General features: G+C 38.3%; 1 long non-coding RNA gene across 1 annotated transcript; it reads right to left on the bottom strand.

Moving 5' to 3' along the window:
- Positions 1-854: 854 nt before the first annotated feature.
- LOC107505899 lies at positions 855-7,463 on the bottom strand. Its single transcript, XR_001595806.2, has 3 exons — positions 7,302-7,463; positions 6,011-6,097; positions 855-947 (listed from the first exon to the last, which is right to left on the bottom strand). It is a non-coding gene; the product is annotated as an uncharacterized LOC107505899 (long non-coding RNA).
- Positions 7,464-9,002: the final 1,539 nt, after the last annotated feature.

The raw sequence follows: 9,002 nt of genomic DNA, 5'->3' as shown, positions 1-9,002 counted from the left end.
TGAGCTAGGTATTTCTATTTCTACTTCAGTGTAGTCCTCAGAAGTTAACAGAAACTACCACATTTTACAGACCAGGAACCTTCTTTCTTCTCTCATCTCTTCCCCATGACATTCCAAAAATTGAATGTTCTTCCAATGAATCCATTGTGGGAAATGTTAATCTAGTTGAAATCCTTTATTTTAAAGGTAAAAGAAAACTAAAGGTGAGAGACGACAGAGAGAGGGGGAGGTAACATGCATAAAGGCAGATGACGAGTTGGTACAGGTTGGGTTGAGCTTTGAACCCAGGTCTGTATCCTGGGCTTGTACTCTTCAACTGCGTCTGTCTACCACGAGGACTCCAGCAGAATAGATGACAGGTTGTCTTTAGTTTCAGTTCCCTCAGAAGCTGACCCTCAGACAAAAATATGATAGCAAAACAGTTCATTGGGGAAGGCAAAGAAACACTGGGACAGAAAGAGGGAAGTGAAACAAGAAAGACAATCAGCATAAGATGTGTTATTAAATCAGTTATAACTGTGAGTGACTGGGACTTTACCCTGTTAAGGAAGCTCTGGGGGTCAGCATAAGACACACATTTAGAGCTATCCCACCCAGGGACTAGGGAGCTGAGATAGTCATATATCAACTCTAGTCAGTTATTGGTTGAGGGCTGTTTTGGGGATGAAGAGATGAATTAATTTCAGCCCTTCCAGCCTCCTTCAATGGGCAGAAGAGGCTTTAGTGGCCAAAGAATGCTCTTAATCAAAGAAATTTAAGTGCTGGAAGTTATAAGTTATTTGCATATACAAAAGGCGAGAAGATATTTTCAGCCTACTGATAACGTCTGCAATATATATGTACTCACGTACGTGGTCAGATCTGTGGTCTAGTGCGTGGCATGTTTGGGAATTGGGAGTCTTGGTTCCTCATTTCAATGTATTTAAGCTCCATTCAGGAATCTACAACTGAACACAATTTGAAGACTCAGTAAGTGTTTTGGAAACAGCAACCTACATAATAAAAGATTCATGAAGTAGGCCAAGTAGAATGATGATGGCTCTGGGTATTTTAGCCTGCAGAAGGGAAAGTTGAAACAGAGCTTAATTTTAATCCGCTGAATCAAATCACTTTCCAAATTTTGTTAATTCTACATCCACAGTGACTTTTTTTCCAATTCCTTGGGCCTTTATAAGCTTTCAATATTTATCACCTAAACCAGTTATTTTTAATACTATTATATCTAATGCTTTTTCTAAAAATAAATAAAATTTTTGTGATGCTTTTTTTTTTAGTTTCTGTAAATGAAAACATAGATAATATAACCTATCAACACTTATTATTTGACCAACAGCAATATAACTCCCTAGACTTAATAATGGAAAAATCAAGAAAATGGTTTATTACAGAAATAAAATATATTTCAGCTAATTAGTATATATGAGCAAATAGTCAGTGCTTATAACTCTTTATACTTTGAGTGTCATAGATACAAATGCATAACAGTACAGGTGTGTTGTATTAGGATTCAAATATCATAAGTAATGAGTATATATATAAAACACAGTTAAATACCAGACTCAGACCATTATAAGAAGAGATCTTCAATTTTTAGGTGAAATTTAGGACAATTCTTAGGTGTATGGAGCAGCCCTATACAACATAAGATGTCTATCATTCTTGGCTCCTGTTCACTAAACATAGGTAGCAAACAATAAGATCATATGAAATTTTAAAATATACCCTTGTATTACCCCCCATTGAGAACTACTGACACATTACAATAAAATCTTTTTGCTCCCCTAACTTCTAATAATTTATCTCTTTCTTCTATCCTCCATACAGCCATGAGTCAGCTTCCTAGAATGCAGTGTAGACCTTTCTCCCAAAGCTCACACGGTCCCTTCAGTCCAAATTGCTTTCAGCTGGTAGGAAACCTGGGCATTGGTCTAACTGGCAAGAATTTTAGAAAGCTATAGTTAGAGCCACCACATATAGCTATGGAGGTTTTGCACTGCTCAATTCCAGGGGGTATTACTTATATCTTCTCATAGAGGTAAGCTATGATGTTAAAAACAAAGAAGTGAATATAGCCTAGAGTTTCTGCATAAAGACTCTGTGAGAAGTAGGGCTAGTATTCCACTAACTGCTGGGAGAAGCTCTTAAGCTCAAGCTCTGGTTACACAAAAGTATGGGAATGCTGCCAAGGCCCCTCCCATATCCATTCTCTCCTGATGACTCAGGCAATGCAGCTGGTGCAGATGTCAGCGAGAACTTGGAAGTTCCTTGTCCACATGTTTGTGCTTCTTCTCTATGGTCCCTAGGTCTGGGTCCTTGGGTATACAATGGACCATGGGCTGTTTATGGGCCTGGTGCAGCCAAAAGTAGAAGTTGAATGGGATAAGAAAGATGGTACATGAAATAGTCAAACCCCAGGGTTGATTACTTCCTCTTCTGGGAAGGGCCCCACACAGCAGTCCTCCAGGTGCCTCAGAAATAAGTGGTGCTCAGAAAAGTCAAAGAGCATCTGGCGCTGAAAATTGTGTCCTGGTTCTTGGTACCTGTCAGCATATGCTTCTATCAGTCTGTCAAACTTATCCATCTAAGTCTCCCTAATGACCATGGAGAATGAATATAGATATTCCACAAAAAGGTAGGAATACACATGGAGTGGAGGGGAAGAGTCAAAGAAGATCTGGAAATTTAGATTAAAGTAGCATGCTTCAAACAGCATTTCTTTGAAATCTCATGGTTTATCTTTGAAAATCTACTGTTTTTATATTCCATAATACATCATGTTGTTTGTTTCTATTCCTGTTTAGGGGTGTGTGTGTGTGTGTGTGTGTGTGTGTGTGTGTCTGTTTGTCTCTGAGTGTATGTGTGTATATATAATCTCCCCCACTAAAACAGCTTTGAGGAAAACTACTCCAGGAATAGATGTCATATTTTTCCTGTAGTTTCAAGACACCACTATTGAGTATAATCACCTCAGTTTAAAAGGTGCTGAGCTTACATTGCTATTTGGAGGAACATAGGACAGCCTAGGTCCTTTCCAGTTACCTGTAGCTCCTCAAGGTATTAAAGTAGTAGTGGTGTTTAGGGAGTAGGGATTTAGCGGAAGAAGAAATCATACTTTGGGGGATGTTCTGAGGAGTGTCATAATGTGATTTCACAGAGTAAATCTGCAGTACCACTTATTTGGGAATAGACCTGTGTTTTTAGGACCAAGTTGATTCTGTCCATGCAGAAGTTAGTATGGATGATGGAGAATGGGCTGGTTTATCAATTCACCAAAAAATATATTTATTGAATTCCTACTTATAAATGATAGGTACAGATGACAGTTGAAGTGATTAAAGATGTAAAAAACTTTGAACTACATCTTTGAAAAAGGACTATGTGGGCCATGTTTAAAGAGCTGATGGGTCGGTCACGCAGGAAGAGGGGAGTTTCCCTCATGGACAGGGTGATGGTTCAGAAGGTCTTCCATGAGTGTTTCCAGGGATATGCTCGACCATAAAACTTTAGGCCTGGGAATGTCAAGTCAGGTGTCAAGACATCTTCTGTTCCTGGTTAGATATTTAATGTTGGTCGCAGTCGATTGGGATGGTGACGCACCAAAGGGACAGCACGTAGGTATGGGTTTCTACGGCCAATCTATATTCCATTGAGCAGACTTCCTTTATGAGCTACGCCCACCTCTGGGTTTGTAGATGAATATGTCTGCCTGCATCACGTAATGCGATGTTTAAAGAGCTTTTGGTTTCATTGCTATTTCTCCATCATTTCTCTATTTGATTGATTTCTGTTATTTCTATTACTTCATTCTTTCACTTACTTTAAGTTTAACTGTCTCACTTTTTGTAGCTTTTTAACATGTATGCTTAAATCATTGATTTGATTTTCATTACTTTCTAATTAACTATTTAGAGCTATACATCTTACCTTAGGTCCTGCATTTACTGTATCCACAAAATTTGTTATGCTGCGTTTTATTTTTATTCAGTTAAAAATATTTCCTATTTGGCATTTTTTTACTCAACAATTAGTTAAAACAACTTTTCATATCTCTGTTTTTAATTTCTAATGTAATTCTATACAATCAAAGAACATAGTGTTTATTGCTTTGATCTTTTAAAACTTACTGATTTTAATCAGCTGAAGGACTCACCTTATTTATTTTTCTACTTCCAGTGACTATGATCTGGTTTTGCCTATTGCCCAATGTCTGAAAGTACTTTTTTTTGTTGTTATTTTGCCCATTTTTCTACTTGTTTATAGTGGCAGTGCAAGTCCTGTATCTATTAGTTCTCATGCCCCAAAGCCTCCCTGCCATGTTGAACCCAGCTCATAACGATTAACTTCCTTTAAGTTCTCCATTGTCCTGCAGATCCCAATAGCTCCTCTTAGAAATCTCTCCTGACTACTCTCCTCTACTGAAAACTTGGAACGTGTTTTCCTCAGAGTGCACAATACTTACTCATGTGGTAGGTAGCCCACTCTATTGTATTTGCCTGTTACTTTGCTCTTTACTTCCCATAAACATATATATTTAATATAATAGTTTAAATAATATAAATTTCTGTTAATTTGACCTTTTTTGACCTACAAAACTAGCAGTTTCCCCTGGTTTGAAGTAATATGTATAAAAATTATACTGAGACAATCTCAAAATAGCCCTGGCTTCTTAGGAAATGTTATTAATGGGATAGTTCTTAATAAGCCTTTCCTAGAATTTTTGAAAGTGGCCCTACCACATTCTCTAATTCTTGTTATAAGGCTGTTGTAAGCCATAAATGAGATAATGTGTGGAGAACGATTAGAAAAATGTCTGGTACATGATAAGTGCTCAATAAAATTTAGTTGTGTTGCTGTTCTGTTCGTGCTGTTTAGGTTGCTGTTTGCCAGTTTAGGTTTGCCTTTGCTAGATACCAAGCAGGTCCTCACTCTGTGATGTTTCTGCCTTGAGGCAGCCCTTTAGATCCCTTTCCTCAGCTTTTCTTCCAGTTCCCTATTTTTAGTTAACCCTCTGGAAAGGATGTCCCTCCCCTTGTGACAGTGACTAGGTGCTCTGGGTTTCAGGTTGTTTGGAAATATCCTTACACTTGATCCCTGCATCTCTTCCAGAAGCATCTCAGGTTTATAGAATCAGCTTCTTAATTAGCTTCTCTCAATTCTATGTTGAAGAAAGGAAACTTGATTCCAAGCACATTCAATAGCCATTTTGTGTTTATTTTTATTCATTTAATTTATTTTTAAAAATATTTTCAGCAGTGTTTGGCTTTCTTGGCCAGAGTTTCTTGACTGAACTCTGGATTAAGGTGTTCCAGAAATAAGATGTTACTGATAGCAGGAGCCATTATCCTAGGGACCTGGTGTTCCTATAACTGCCTCTATCAGAAGCTCCCGAGACTGAAGGTAGAAATGGAACCAATTTTCTCCTTAATGCCTAGTTTAACCAAGATAAAAAAGGCTCTCATTTTGAAGTTGTAAAATCTGTGTCTGGGCTACTTTTGCTGGGTGACTTGGCCAAGTTCTATTTCCTCTTTAAACCCCAATTCTCCCGTCTGTACAAGGCCTTTTTAGTTCTCAGGTTCTATGATCTGCTTGAGTTCCTTTAAAATACATTTCAGTGATTCTTATACAGAAGAAAATGGCAAAATTCTTTATCTCTTAATTACTTTTTTTTTTTGGACAGCACAAATGGTAGTTTAATAGCTGAAGCTTTTGACCCTTCTTAAGTGGAGGCTTTAGTGTCTAGGAAGGAGTCTGGTGCCCTTAGCATTAAGGACAAGAAATGGATCTCAGTATCAGAGGGATTTACCTTCGTGTCCTCCTTCAATCATGCAAGTGAATATGTCAGCTCCCACCTCGAAGGTACCACTTCTCAAATAATAACATGGGAGATGATTCATGGCCACCTACCCACATCAGAATGTTGTCACTACACATTACTTAAAAGGCACTCTAAAATAGCACTTCTCCTGGGATAACTAAAGTGGAAAATGGCAGTAATCACAGGTGCACATACCTCTGTAGGCTGCATTAGCCACGGTCCCTTGGAGGCAGTGGGGGCTGCTTAGCTGATAAGGAAATTGTAGGCATGTGGGCTCCAGTTCTGTGAGGAAAAATTACAGCTCAGTACAGAGCAATTGTGGGAGGAAGTTGACAGCTGTAATTGAAGAGCATAAGATGATAAGTCAATGGAATGAAAAGGAAGAGTGAAATCCACAACATCAGGGTGGCAATGGAAGCCTTGTGTATGATCATTTTTGTGTCTTGTTTCTCTGTCAAAGAAGGACTGCATAGAAAGTAGGCTAGGATTAAAGCCTGATCTTGCCATTTACTAATGATACTATCATGGACAAATTACTTAACCCTCTCTTAGGCTTAGTTCCTTCCTCTGTGGAAACTAGGGTGGTAATGTTTTGCAAAATTGTTGCAAGGACTAAATGAATTGAATATGCAAAAGCAGCTGGTGATAATACTTCAAGATAGAAAATATATATATACATATATATATTCTAAGTTCTCATTGTATGCCAGGCCCAGTACTAATAATAGCGAAAATGCAGATAGAAATGAGACAATTCCTGTCCTTCAAGATAATAGAGACTACTGGATGAGAGTGAAATGTAGACAACTACCCAAGGTCAGAAGATAAACCATTGATTTACTCCAAAAGAATCCAACAGGCATTTTAAAGATCTGTTTTTTCCTCTTTTTTTTTTTTTTGGTTGAAAAGTAGATTTATCTGCATATTTCATTCCAATCAAAAAATTATAAGTGAATTACTTCTTTAACAACAATGATCGCAATCACAAACGACCATATTTGTAATGCATTCCAAGAGTCCGAGAATCTGGAGACATCTTTTTTTTATTATTTAATTCAGTAATTAAACTGAATTGTCAAGTAAAGCCAATATTCTAAAAACGTATCATGCACAAGCACTAGGCATCTAAAATGAGAATTGGTTCCAAGAATATCCAGGATCTGATCTGAGAACTTAAGGAAGATGTCTCTGGGAGCCCCGCCTGGCTGAGCCCTTGCCACTTAAAACCCTGACACTTAGGGCAGAAGGTGTGCTATTCCAAACAAGTAGGGCCCTCCGATTCCCACCCAGAGAGCAATTCTTTCTAAGACCATTTGCAGTTTATGGTGATCTCAGCCCATTCTTTAACCTCCTGGTTTCCCTAAGAATTGTCCATGGAAACCATCTTCCCCGTGACCTACTTTCTTTATTCTAACCTTTGCCACATGCTATTCTTTCCTACCTTAAGCTGCTCCCAGCTGCCACAGCCATTCCACACCAAACTTACTAGTTTACTAGGCTTCCGTCTTTCCAAAAGCAGTGAGTGGAGTGTGATGAGGCTAAGATACCGGTACCAAAGAAAGGTTATCCTAGATGTAAAGAAAAAAAAAGATATTACTCATAAGGTCTCAGGAATGAAGGATGATAGAAGCAGAATTTGAGCTGGGCCTTGAAAAAAAGAAGTTTTGATTTCAGAAAATGTAAATGACAAAAAACAGAAGTTTCTCCAGTAATTTTTCTGGATCCAGAGCTATAGGTGCAGTGAGCCCTCCTCCCTACTCCTTCCCACATGGAAGAAGTCTACTGCTTTGCTCGCTAAGTATTTTTGTGCTCTCTATTACCTGGGAATAGAGCTCGGGCTTATGACTTATTCTTTGCTTCTAAAGGAGAGCAGGATGCCGAATAGGTTTCACTACAGGGTGAGGGGAACTGGTGTCTGACCTACTACTTCAAAGTCCGTAACGTTCCCCGTTTACCCCAAATCTATTCAGTGTCTAAACGTTCTCTGTTAGAGAGACATTTCTTTGGATTTTAAAAGGCTTTCTATATTCTACAAAATACATAGCTGGTGTTCAAAAAATATTTAGAAAATAAATACATGGCTGACTGCTTCATAGAAGAGGACCCTGTAAACTTTGCCAGGTACTACTTCATAGAGATTTATTCACAAATAATTGGAAATAAAATCATGAGAAAATAAAATGCAAAATAATTCATTTGCAGAATAGTTTACAGTTTCCAAAAAAACACATTCATTATTTTATTTGATTGACATGACAACCTTTATATATTAGTCTTTGCTACCTAAGAAACCACTCCAAATCTTAGTGGCTTATAAAATACAATCGTTTATTCTCATAGACCTAGGCTTATTTGGGTGGCTCTTTTGATCTCAGCTGGGCTTGGTGATGGGTCTAGGGGTTGACTGGGGATCAGTTGATGTAGGCTGACTCATCTGAGATGGCTTGGCTCCATTTTTCCTTCTGGGACCAGTTAGCTAGCCTGAGTATAATCTGCCCGTTGTGATGGTCAAAGCTTGTGAGAACAAGTAAAAGTTTGCAGACCTCTTAAGAGTAAAGCTCAGAATTGTCATGCTGTCACTTCTATATCATTTTATTGGCCAAAACAAGTTATGTAGATGAACTTAGAGTCATGGGGTAGAGGTAGGGAAATATCCTTTTATTTTTTATTTTTTATTTTTTTGGAGGAGAAACTACAAAGCCAAATGGCAAAACGCATGGATGTAGAGACAGGTAAAAAAATTGGGAAACTTGGTGCAATCTATAATAAACCCTATAGAGTAAAAGGACAAGCATGACTATCATTATGTTCATTTTATGTGTAAAGAATCTGAGTCTCGGAGAAGGAAAATGATTTTTCCAGGGGGTAGAGCTGGATATTTAGCTACCAAATGTCCTTCACTTTTACTGTACCACAGAAGAGTTGCCTGGGAACCCACTTGCTAGATTTAGATGGAGAGAGGGGGAGACAGTAGAAGACAGGCTCTTGAGAGATTGGATATGTCAATGGTCAGTGGCCAAACCATATATAAAAATGGAACCCTGACTCATAGCCTTTGCATCAACTGGACCCCAAATAGTCAGGATCTGGTCAATAACTGCCTGCTTCCCTAATTTTTCCAGTCTCCCTTCCTGTTTCCAAATTAGAAGCAATCAGAGAAAGACAACTACGTTCCCCTAACCAATCA

Source organism: Rousettus aegyptiacus, unplaced genomic scaffold (genome assembly GCF_014176215.1).
Source record: "Rousettus aegyptiacus isolate mRouAeg1 unplaced genomic scaffold, mRouAeg1.p scaffold_m13_p_4, whole genome shotgun sequence".
NCBI lineage: Eukaryota > Metazoa > Chordata > Mammalia > Chiroptera > Pteropodidae > Rousettus > Rousettus aegyptiacus.
Note: the sequence above shows the minus strand (reverse complement) of the source record. Positions and strands in the feature narration are given on the sequence as shown.